This window comes from Pyrus communis, chromosome 4 (genome assembly GCF_041283825.1).
Source record: "Pyrus communis isolate YQ-2024b chromosome 4, ASM4128382v1, whole genome shotgun sequence".
NCBI classification, from domain to species: Eukaryota; Viridiplantae; Streptophyta; class Magnoliopsida; order Rosales; family Rosaceae; genus Pyrus; species Pyrus communis.
In genome coordinates this window covers 16,931,639-16,944,672 of record NC_142568.1, presented here as the reverse complement: position 1 = coordinate 16,944,672, position 13,034 = coordinate 16,931,639, and the positions used below count along the sequence as shown (strand labels likewise).

Genomic DNA, 13,034 nt, shown 5'->3' with positions numbered 1-13,034 from the left:
TCAAGAGTACACTTCTGGCCATATTTGTAGGAAGTTATGCACATAAATTAAACTCCGTTTTCGACATAGCTTTCAGCATGTTAATTATTATCTATAATGTCCTTGAAACTTAGCAACATACTTCTGGAACGTGGAGAATAAAGTGCCTAATCAATAGTCAAGATTGTACCATTGGACAACATTATACGTGTTTTACCGTATCCTTCGATCAGGTTGGATAAGCCTGAGAGGATTGTTAGAGATGCATTCTTAGGTATGAAGTTAGTGAAATAGATGCATGCGTTCACACAAAACGGTGTGTGTGGTTGCACTATCTGACAGACAACTAACTTTTCCACTAGTCATACCTAAAATAGAAATTAATTTGAATCGGTCACATGCATAAAAGTTCTAAAACAAATATCCATTCAAAATAATTTAAGCATTCAAGGATAATAATTAATTAAAAACTTAATATCCAAAAATAAATCACCAACAAATCATCCAAGCATAAAAGAAAATTGTTCAAAATTAAACCCAAAAACAAGGTGGGGTTCGGCCACTAGGTGGAATTCGACCCCATTGTCTAAATTTCAACTAGAAAATAGTTTATTTCTAAGATTATAATCTTCTATAGGGGTGGTATCCTCCTGAAAGTCAGAAACCTCCATCTTGATACTCTCCGGTTCATCCACTTGCACAAAGTTTGATTCAAACTTCTTACGACAAGAATAATATTCAGCTGCAACCTTTTGGGGAGCTCTGCAGACATGAGACCAATGGTCCTTGGAACCACATCAATAGCACATGTCCACATCCATGGTTTCAGGTGCTTTGCCCTTATTCTTGAAGTTTGGGCCCTTGGGAGCAAGGTTAGAGCGCTTCTAGGCTTGGTTTCCTCCCTTAGATGGGCCTTGGCTCTGTTGACCTTGATGAGGTAGTTTCTGGACACCCATACCACGCCTATTTTGGCATTTTGGGCATTAATTTATGCTATAATGTGCTTCAAGCACAGCAGTCACCCCAGTAGGTCGAGCTTGATGATTTTTCATCAATAGCTGATTCTGCTTTTCAGCGAGTAGTAAAACAGAGATCAAACCCGAAAACTTAGTGAAGTTCTGAGCCCTATATTGTTGTTGTAGGACAATATTAGTAGTAGAGAAAGTCAACTAGGTCTTCTCCAAAAGATCCTCTTCGATCAAGGTCTCATTACAAAACTTGAGAAGTGATCGAATTCGACAAACTTAAGAATTATATTCATTTACAAACTTAAAGTCTTGGAAGCGTAAAAGCTTAAGGCAAGAAAATGTCCTTTTGGTGATCAAGATGATTAGCCAAAGTGACCCAAAACGCTTGTGGATCATCCTCATCAAGGTACTCGGTTTGTACTGCATCATGAATATGTCTTCGGATGAAAATCATGACAGTAGCTTTCTCAGCTTCGCCAACTGGGTTGTCCATTTCATCTTCAATGGCGGGGCGCAAATTCTTTGCAGTGAGATGGAGCTTCACATCTTGGACCCACTTAAGGTAGTTTTTTCCAGAGACCTCTAAAGCGGTGAAGTCAAGTTTATTCAAATTGGACATGTTCTTATCACAAAATAAATGGACAAGATGTGGTTAGTGTAATGGAGAAAAATCAATCCATTCATATAAGAGTAGAACATTCTGGTTCTAATAGACATGTTTTGGTTTAAATTGACATGAAAAAACTTCAGGTTTTCAAACAAGGCATGTTTCTAGAAACTTCAGGTTTCGAAATAATTATGAACTTCAAGTTCATATGTTCCTGCAGACAAACATAGATATATATACAGAAATATGCAACAAGAAAATATGCAAATAGAATTTCAGGTATATAATTATAATGGAATTAATTATTTGGACTTCAGGCCAAATTTTAAAGCGTGGGTGAAAAATTATAAAACCCAAAAAGTGCCTAAAAAATAGGCAATTAAAACTCGGGGTCCAAAAATTTTGACCAAAGCCCACAGGTAGGTTGAGTGAACTGGTGTCGTGAAGTCCAAGCCCAAAACTGGGTTGGGATAGGCACGGGCCTAGCATGTAGGCAAGCCCAGCATCACAGAAAACGGGCTGCAGGTGCAAGCCCAAACAGGCTCTGATCTGGTGTTTCGCAGACATTGATGCACCAGTAAGGGCTGAGATTTAATGTGTCACAGGTGTATGGGACACCATAGCCCTACGGGCTGGTGTCACTCTTGGGCTGAGCTAATGGTTTAGGCCGTTACAAGTGAGCCCAAAAAGGAAAAAAAAAATATTTTTAGGCTGAGAAAAACAAGGCCTAATTAGGCTCGACTTGGGACCAAAAACACCCCAGCGTAAGGGAAGAAGACAGGCATCCCTGCTTCAGGTGGCCGTGTTTTGGGACAAAAATTCTTGGGGCGAGTTCGTGAGTCAACAGGGATCATGAATATGAACTACGATGGAGAAATCTCAACGTTTCAACCAAAACCCTAGAAATTCGAATTGGAATTTAAAAAAAAGAATCCAACGAGATTCGAAGGAATCTCAGTTAATGTACATCGATGGATGAGCTTCAAGCCATCAGGGACGGTGACCCAAGGTCAATGGTTGGGCTGTAGGCTCACCTGTGATGGTAGAGATGCCATTGACAGCGTTAGGTTTTTATGGGTTTTAAAAATCAGGAGCCCATGGCTTCGACTCAGCCACTTAGGCTGTATGCCTAGGGCTGGTGGCTTAACGTGGCTCGGCTCGGGGGAAGGAAGCCCATCAACATGGATGGGTGTTCAGCGAAACCCTAAAAAAATCTTTTAATTTTTTCTTTCAATTCTAGATTAATTCAATGCGTATTCATATAAAATAATTTAATGCATGAGCAGATATTTGATCCAATTCATGACAATATCAAATTCACATAATTCAAAAATTATAGATATAATGCATACACAATTTATGTAGAATCTAAAATTCAAAAAATGTAAAGTTGGGTCATGTATTATGGTGAATGTTCATGCTATTAGGGCTGCAAAAATATCGAGATAAAAACCGTTGTTTTGAAAGAACATGATTGGGTGATGATATTGGTGAGCTGATTTGATGCAAAAAACTTCTACATCAAATTCCTAAGCGTAGTGGTAGGAGCGTGCTGATAACGTGTTGTGGTGTATATTTAACTGACAAGGGAAGGGGGCCGGCAGCACAGAGAGAATATAGAGAGAGATGTGTTTGTAGAGTTGTGTAGAGAATGTGTTGTTCCCCCTATGTAGTACCTTTATTTATAGTAATAAGAGAGAGAGAAGAAATTCTTCCCCTCCAAGGAATACAAGTCCTAATATGAAAGAATAACTAGAATCAAATCAAATCTAGGATTTACACAATTACACTTAAATAAGAAGTTTATAACAATTATTATGTTTTAGTGATAATTATCTCTACTTGTAAGCTGAAGGTCTCATGCTTGATATTTAATTATTATGGCTGACTTATTGTGTAACATAGTACAAATCCTCGACGTTTGAAATAGATTATTGTCTTATTAAAAAAAAAACTCCAATCCTGTTTAGGGTTGCAGCTCGGATTACCCAAACTGGATTCAACTTGAACTCGTGCAACATGTTAAGGGTTAATTAGTAAGATGATCGGATGGAATGCGATCATGAAATCTAGAAGTTCATGGGAAAGAGGACGAATGAGGAGTCTCCCAAGAGGTTGCTACGAAACTAGTTATGGCAAAAGCGTATGACCGGATGAAATGGCCTTTGTTGTTTGCTATTAATTATGAAGGCTTTGAGGTTTTCGGAGAAATTCTGCTAGTAAAAATAAATCGAATGAGGTTAAATTCTGCTAGTAAAAATAAATCGAATGAGGTTATATACGATCAGAAGACAATGGGGAAATTTTGTCAAGTCAATAAGCGACCTGTACATGTTCCAGACAAAAATAACTATCATTGGATACCGCCCCCTGAAGGTTCTTGCGAATTAAATGTTGATGGTGCTTTTTTACCCGTTGGTGGGGTAGGTGCAATCATTAGAAATGACAACTGGGGAGGTGATGGTGGCAATGGCCCTTTCTCATGGATTTGTTGATTAATAAGATTTGATAGAAGAGATTTGAAGAGGATCTCTTTCTATAATTAACGATCATAGATGTAGGGAATTAGCCATCGTAGGGAATTAGCCATATGATTATATTTTACTTGTTGCAGCTCCCATGAAACAGAACGATCATATTTCCATTGTGTCAATATAGAAAGATGCATAATTGAATTGATGGCTTAGCGGATTTTTCTAGTTGAATCTTTGTTGACAAGGAAATAATAATGTGGTTTAATAGAAAATTCTAACCACCAAGTATATGCATTTAAATGTGGAGAAAAAATCGGTGGCCAGTATCAAGTAATATATTCATCATGAACCTTAAATTTATTTCATAACATTTGAACGACTACACAATCTATGATTTGTATGATTTTTTTTGGAAGTGATTTTCTAATAAAGATTAAAAGACCAAATGATTCCAATTATATATTTATAAGCATATATTGGAATTTTGTAAACTCTTCGGTCATAATTGAATACCACTTTGCCGTGCCCCTATATTCCTTGTCAGTAAAAAGTCATATAAGTATATAGTATGACTTTTATTAATCTCTAAATTTTATATTTATATTTTGCTCAACAAAAAAAAAAAAAAAAAGGGTTTATATTTATATTGAATATACTTAAAGTTGAAAGTAAGTTCTCAAAAAAAAAAAAAAAAAAAAAAAAAAAAAAAAAAAAAAAAACAAACACTTCGCTTAATTTTTTAAGTCTGACCCCAACAAAGCTCAGATGATCCAAGATGTAAAGGAAGTCAAACAAAGGAAAAATACAAAGGGAAGATAAAATAATGAAGATATAATTACAAACAACTGTCGACCAATTCACTGTTGAAACACGTAGACTTTTCTTAAACATTACAATCACCATTTACATTTGAGATTTGAGCCATTTTCACACAAATCTTAACAACAACAAGAACAACAAAGCAAACAGCACATGGCCCCTTTGGTTTTCACACGCTTATTTGCTTCGAAATTCAACTAAATTAAACCCATAAAAACAAAGAAAATAAAGATTGAACGAAAATAAAGGTTATCATACACAAATTCCACTTAACGCAGCAGCTCACCACCACCATATAATTTGACAAATTTGCACACCTTCAGCTTTCTTCAGCCATGCATGCCACATACGTACTAATTAGTTCATACTTTCATAAGTCGTACCATTAGTTACTAGCAACTCGATGACGAAGTGGAGATTGAACTCCAGATGATATCATCATTTGGGCAGTTGAAGAAGCTGGCGAAGTCCCAGAAAACAGCTGGAAATCAGATGCTTGGAACCGGCCGGAGTCGCCAGGCAATCGGATATAGGAAGCTGAAGGCGAGTCACTGAACCACGAGTTCAACACATGATGACCACCTCCTTGTCTTCCATTCTTGTATTCCACTATGGCCTTGTACACAAAAGGAATCAAACCCTCCATTTACTTTTGCAGTTTTTGGTTTCCAAAAGGGAGAAAAACAAAGGCTAATAAATTTCCTTTTTTTGGGAAGTTTCAGGTTTGATTTGGGCTGAAGGTGGTGAGGGTTTTAATTCAAAAGGCTGTGTGGGAATGGGATATGGAATTGGTGACGTGGCGTAAATAGGATAGGGAATTTGGAGTCCAGCTCTTGAAGCCAAGAGACTTCAACGCAAGCCTGCACGACGACCTTGAAAGCTCTATCCAAACCCACGGTATTATCATCTTTTGATTAACATCATACCAAACTTCGTAATTATGGTTTATTTTACTAAGTTTATTAATTACTTAAAAAAAAAAAAACTAAGTTTGTTAACTATTATTTTATTAGGGTTTGGTTAAAAAAACTAAGTTTGAATTTTTGTTCAAATACTGATGGCCTTGATCTGTTGATCAGCAGCGGTTTTCTCTTAGCAGTCGGTTTTGTGTTGCTGTCTTCATCTAATTGCTTCTTTTTTTTTTTCACGTGTTTGATCAAATCTGATTGGGTGTTTAGCTTGTTGTCTACGCCAACTTATTATTTATTCATAAAACAAAAGGTTAGACCCAAGATCAAAATCTGTGTCTAAATACGGTTGGGTTGTCCAATCTTTGACATGATATAACTTTGATGAGTAATGTTAGCCGAACAATTTTTTAGAGCACACTTTCAAATAATTTGTCGTGTTACTAATAAAAAATATGAACGTTAATTAATATTTAAATAATAATTTAATTATTAATAATTCATAAAATATAATTTAAATAAATGATTTTCTTAGCATTATCCTAGACGTTTTCCGTACTTCCTTAATATAGATATTAGTAAGAATCATTTTACAAATCACACCTTGGTCTCTTCTTTTGAAAAGGGTACAAAATCACTGTGCTTTAGTTCTCTTTTATTTGATTTTACATTATGTGTCTACGTTATTTACAGTAAAAAAAATAACTTTTTAATTGTAACAAGTTAAACAGTATTCTGTTTCCTGCATTATCACACCTTGTGACCTTTTGCAGTGTATATACGTGTGTACATATCATATCAAATTAATTATCTTAATTGGTAACAAAATTAGTGATTAAAATAGTATATTGTTCTAATTATCAAATGTATTCAAACATTGTTAATCACACTGAATGGATAAGAAGGTGCACATTAGGTGGTAATAGGATCCTCTTTGGATTCTTCTTGTGGGGATCCGATGATCAATCAATCATGTCTGTTTATCGTACATTGTACGGTTATAAATCATTTTGAAATTTTTTATTTAAAATTAAATATAAATAGTATTTAACAAAAACAGACGGCATAATGTACGATGAATAGACACGATTGATTGATTTTCGAATTCCCACAAAAAGAATCTGGAGAGAATCCTCGTCCCATTAGGTGCAGCCAAATATTCTTCTTAATTTCAAGGTACAAATTACCTACATATGCATGAACACAATATATATATATATATGAATAATATACATGTTGGATGGTCAACCCAACCCTAACTCAATCTTCATAATTTGGTCTTGGGTTTGGTTCGGATTCGTGCAAGTTTTGTCAGGTTTTGGTTTTAATTAGTTCCAATCTTACTTTGGTTGGATTTGGGTTCATCTAACTTTATCGAGTTCAATCTTCTAACAACTTATTTTGCATAATTTTTTCAAATTTTGAACAAAATAATGTCTATCTTAGTTAAAAATATTCAATTTACACATCTTCATCCGCACAAAAGTCAAAGCAAACAACTTGGAGGTCATTTCTAATGTTTCAACTATGCAAAATTGAAATTACATTACAACACATATACTAAAGCTTCAACCAAAAGAAATTTAAAAGTAACACTATCCTTCATTATCCATATGAAAACTAACAAGAACTTCAAGTATATTCATTCCTTATCAATGTATAAAGTTGGACTGGCAATATGTGCATGAGCGAACTTGAGCTCAAAATCAAATTGTGGTTTAACATTGGCGGCAAGGCATCAATCTAACCCAACACAATAAATAATCGGGTTGAGGTTGGGTTGGAAATCAAGTTGGGCATAGACGGATTTGGATTTATGTACCCAACCCAAGTTGAATCCTTAACATGTAGAAGACAATCTTTATAAAAGTTGATAAATGGAAAGTATCTTACTTTTAAATTTTTTTTTCCTTTAAAGCTTGGTTCTTTATTTTTAGGGTTAATCTCATTTTATTACTCTAAAGTTTCTTGATTTTCAACATTTAATACATCATGTTTTTTTTATCCTAGAGTGGTACCTAAAGTCATAATTTTAGGACATTTTCATATCTCCGTTAAAGTTGTTGTTAAATCAACCGTTAACTGATGATATGGCGCTCACATGGACAATGATTGGATGACATGTGTCAATATAAGGCCTACATGGATTAAAAAATAATAATAATAAATAATAAAATAATATATATATATATATATTTTTTTTTTTTTTTAAAGGGTCGTCTTCTACCTCCCCCCACCCCTCCCCCAACACTCCATCCATTCTCCCTCATTTCCTTCTCTTCTCTGCACCCACCTAACCCTCCTCTCCTATCCGACAGCCCCGTGAGCTCGAACCTTTGAGCCCCACCATGGCAAATGATGTCGGCTCTTCCTAGACCCATCTGCATCTGTACCGTCTTCTTCTTCGGCACATGCCTCGCTGTTCTCTATTCATCCTCTTGGCTAACAACTTGTCAGTTTCCAGGCCCGCCATGAACTTGATAGCAGCCACTCCGCAGAGAACAAGCGACGGGATCCTGACCAAAACGGAGGAGAAATCGACGTCGCCGCCAGCACAGGCGTGCCACAGCTTCAATCTCGCCGCAAATCTGGCAGCGCACAGCTGAAGATGGAGGGGGAAGTGTGGATTTGCAGGGAGTGAGGATGATTAGGTGGGTGCAAAGGAGAAAAGGGAGGGATGGAGGGTTGGGGTAAGGTGGGTTCAAAAAATTGAAAACAAAAAAAAATCGATAACTAAACCGGATTGAGGCCGAAAAAAACTGAACTGCAAAAAAATCGAACCGAAATTGTCAAACCGAATCTGGCCAGTTCGGTTTCGATTTTTGAGGTTCGGAAACCGAACCGAACCGATATATATATATATATATATTTATAAATAGTTTAGCCATACAATCATAACAAAATAGAACCTATTGCCAAGTTGATTTCAGTGAAACTTTACAAGGTGAAGGCATGGGTTCGAACCCTTATGCCTCCAGGATTTGTGAGATTTTTTTTAATTTTTATGAGGAAATTAACAAAACCCTGTAATGGTGTAACCCTCATCCTCCTTATTTTTCATTCCCCTGGCCTCTTCTATCTCGTTCCATGCCTTCAGTTCAGAGTTCTTTCATGAACCCTAGAGCCTAAACCCAGTAGTAACCCTCTCGCGCAGCCTGAGCCTCATCTCTCTCTCGCTCTGTCTCTCTCAATCTCTCAGGCGACCCGCGATGGCGCGACCCTTTTCACTCTCAATCTCTCACACATCGCTCTCATCGTCAATCTCTCTCTCATCTCGCCGTCAGATTTTTCTTGCCGTTTCAAGTCTCGACAACAAAAGGTTAGCCTCCTCTCTTTCTCTCTCTCGGTCTTCAACTTTAATCACTTTCTGTCTCTCTCAAACTCTTTGTCTCTCTTAGTCTTGAATCCCAGGCGACCCGCGAGTTCGCAATCGGCGGACCTTTCTCACTCTCAATCTCTCACACCTTGCCCTCACCGCCAGTCTTTGATCTCGCCGTGAGCTTCTTCTTGCCGTTTCGAGTCTCGACTGCAAAAGGTTGGTCTCATACTCTCATATCTGGGCTTTTGCTTCTGCTTACCAATTCTGGGCTTCTGCTTCTGCTTACCGATTATGGATTTCTAACCATGAAGGCATCCATTTCTCTTCCATCAAAGCCATATGATATATATCTTTAGGTCTTTACTAAAACAATCATTAAAACTGCATGCAGAATTAGAGAATACCCATGTTTCAAAAATTGTAATATTTGATTACTTATTCTTTATCGTGATTGAAGATTTTGATGGTTTCCTGGGATTTTGAGAACCTGTTTGTGGTTGTGGGTATTGCTTTGAATTTCAGAGAATATCCATGTTTCAGAAATTGTAATATTCGATATGTTCTTTCCTTGTTGGCTATACATGTTGATTTTGATTTGATGTTAAAGTTATTAACTGCATCAGAATGAATGGTTGGTTTGGGATAAACTAAGTCATTAATTGCATCAGTAAAATTGTGCTTGTTGTAAAACTGTGCATTAGAAAGTGAATTCTTGTTCTCTGCTGCATCTGAATGGTTCTTTCCTCTTCATGTAAAACTGTGCTTGTTATGTCTGTTTGGTAGATATGTTAAACCAGACTGGATATTACAAATTCCACATAGAAAATTAAAAAGAACATAAATGTAAACCAGACTGGATATTACCATCCTCAGATATTGTAGAGTAGAAGATAGAGATGGAGAGAGAGAGAGATGGATGTTGGAGCCTGGAGATGTGGAGAAGATGGGGAGAAGACGCGGAAATGTTTTCATTGATTTGTGTACAGATGTACATGTCAATATTTGATGTTAGTTTCTGTTTGCTGTTATTTTTGGGTTAACGAGGTTTTGATAATGGTCAACGGTCAGATTTTGTGAGGCAGTTATTCTTGCTGCATTTTTGTATCATTGGCCTTGCTGCATTCTTGCTGCATTTTTTAACTTTTATACCAAGGGAACCGAATCTGCACCAATTTACTTTTGTATAAGTTTGTAGTACTAAGTACTATCATCTTATTATTTTGTGTGAATTAGATGAAGTCAAAGGCGTCAAAGGTCTCAAGGGCCTCAAGCTAAAGTTCAAACTCAATGAGATCAAAGTCAAATAGCCTTCAGGATCAAACAAACTCACCTTCGAGTATACCATCGGAAGTAAGTAGTCATATCTTTCTATTACTTTTGCCCTTGTATTTAATAATTAATTCATTAATTGTGATGAATCTCTTATTTGAAAAATTAATTGTATGATTCTCGTATTTTAGACGGACATTGTTGGTGAATCAACTCCTCCTCAAAACACCATGGTGGCACCTCAACAAAGTCCTAGTTCTCTTGGTGGATCCGGAAATCCCGCCGATACAACTCCAAAAGAAGGTGACCAACGTGACCAAGTAAGTAAAGAAGAAGCTCTTTTGGAATCATTAAAAAGTCATGAAAGGTCTACAGTTTGGGAGCATTTTGAAAGAAAAATTGAGGGTGGTAGAGTTAAGGGGTTGTGCAAGTATTACACTCAATCATATGTGGCCGACCCAAATAAAAATGGTACAACTATTTTAAGAAACCATATAGCAAGATGTAGAAGCTACGGTTCTAATAAAGAAATATTTGCCGCAAATAGGCAAAAGATCTTAACCTTTGCCGGCACGAAAGATAAGTTGGAAGCTATAAGATTTTCTCAAGAGGAAGTAACTAAGGCTTGTGTTGAGATGATAATTATAGATGAGTTGCCTTTTATTTCTGTTGAAGGAGAAGGTTTTCACCGTTTTTGCATGTAAGCATGTCCTATGTGGAGAGTGCCTAATCGTAAGACAATTGCTACGTAAGACAATTGCTAAGGATGTACTTAGCTTGTTTTATTCCGAAAAGGATAGATTGAAGAGTCAATTGAAGACATTTAGGGTGTCTAACAACGGACACATGGACTTTTATTCAACAAACCAATTATATGGTTCTCACCGCCCATTTTATTGATGATGATTGGATGTTACATAAAAAGATTTTGAATTTTTGTGTCATTCCAAATCATAAAAGAGAATCCATCGCTCAACTTTTGGAGGAATGTTTAGTGGAGTGGGGTATAGAGAAGGTGTTAACCATTATGGTTGACAATGCTTCTGCAAATGATTCCGGTTTAAGGGGCTTGGTGCACCGAATAAGTGGGTGGGGGATTCCTAATGCACTCTGCATGATGGAAAATATTTGCATATGAGGTGTGTTGCTCATATCCTCAATTTGGTTGTGAATGATTGGATAAAATTGTTGAATACGGCTATACAAAGCATTCGAAATGCGGTTAGGTACATAAGATCTTCCCTTCAAAGGTTGGAAAGCTTTAAAAGATGTGTTGAGAAAGTGAGAATAGAGAGCAAATGACTTGTGATTTTGGATGTCCCTACTAGGTGGAATTCCACATTTTTAATGTTGGAATCGGCTTTAAAGTTCAAGATGCCTTTTGATAGATTAAAAGTAGATGATGGTCATTACCCTCCGTACTTTGTTAAAGACAATCATGATAATATGAGGGAGGGGCCACCTTTGATGGATGATTAGAGTGAGGCGGGGATATTTGCAATCTTTTTTAGACCTTTTTATGAAGTCACTTTAAAAGTATGTTGTTCTAATACTCCAACCGTTCATACTACTTTTGGTGATTTGTTTAAGATCAAAAGTCTCTTGCATGAAAACAAAGATGATGAACTTTTGTCTATGATCTCCAAGTTGATGCAAGAAAAATATGACAAGTATTGGGGTTCACTTGAGGACAAGAATCAATATCTTTTTATAGCACTTGTGTTTGATCCTCGCCACAAATTAGAGAAAGTCGTTGATTATTTTGAGATACAATTTGGTGAGGATGAAGAAAAGGTTGAAAGTGCCACAAATGGGGTGAAGGACTTGTTGATTGATATTTACAAGATTCATGAAGATATGTCTTTGAGTACACAACAAAGTATAAGTGGTGGTGGTAGTTCTCAAACGATAAGAGGAGACTCTTCATCAAGCATGATCAAAATAGAAAGAAAGTTGAAAGAAAAAAGTGAAATGAGAAAAGCAAAGAGAGCCGGGGTTGTGCATAATGATGTAGACAAGTATCTTTCCGATCCTAATGAAGGAGAAGAAGAGGAGAACTTTGATGTATTGAATTGGTGGAGAGTGAATGGGGTTTCTAAGTATCCAATTTTGACATGTGTTGCAAGAGAGATCTTAGCTATTCCCGTATCAACCATTGCTTCAGAATCCTCCTTTAGTACAAGTGGACGGATAATTGATCCATATCGTAGTTCTTTAAGTCCAAAAATGGTGGAGGCTTTGATATGTACTCAAAATTGGCTTAGGTCCATTCATGTTGCATTACATCATGAGCCAACCATTGAGGAGATGAAGTTTTGTGAAGAAGTTGAGAAAGGTAATTTTATTTATTGCATTTAATTTTGTTAGATTATTTTAAATAACATTTTAATTAGTATCTTTTCTTTTATTATTTGTATGTAGAAATGGCAAGTAGAAGTTCAAAAAAAGGTGATATGTTGCCCCCCTAGGCCACCCAAGCGTTAACAAGCAAATTGTCATTGAAAAAGTATATGGATCACTCTCATTGTGGGGCACCTTTCAAAATCACTTCAGCACATAAAGAATGCTATTTTAGGTGTGGAAGACTTGAAATTTGGAATGTTTATTTTAGATGTGGAATACTTGAACTTTGATGTTTATTTTAAGTTTGGACTTTTGGAAGATTTAAACTTTAATGTTTATTTAAATTTG

At 36.4% G+C, this 13,034-nt stretch overlaps 1 pseudogene; it reads left to right on the top strand.

Moving 5' to 3' along the window:
* The first annotated feature begins 8,226 nt into the window (after positions 1-8,226).
* Positions 8,227-12,811, top strand: LOC148697549 (uncharacterized; annotated as a pseudogene).
* Positions 12,812-13,034: the final 223 nt, after the last annotated feature.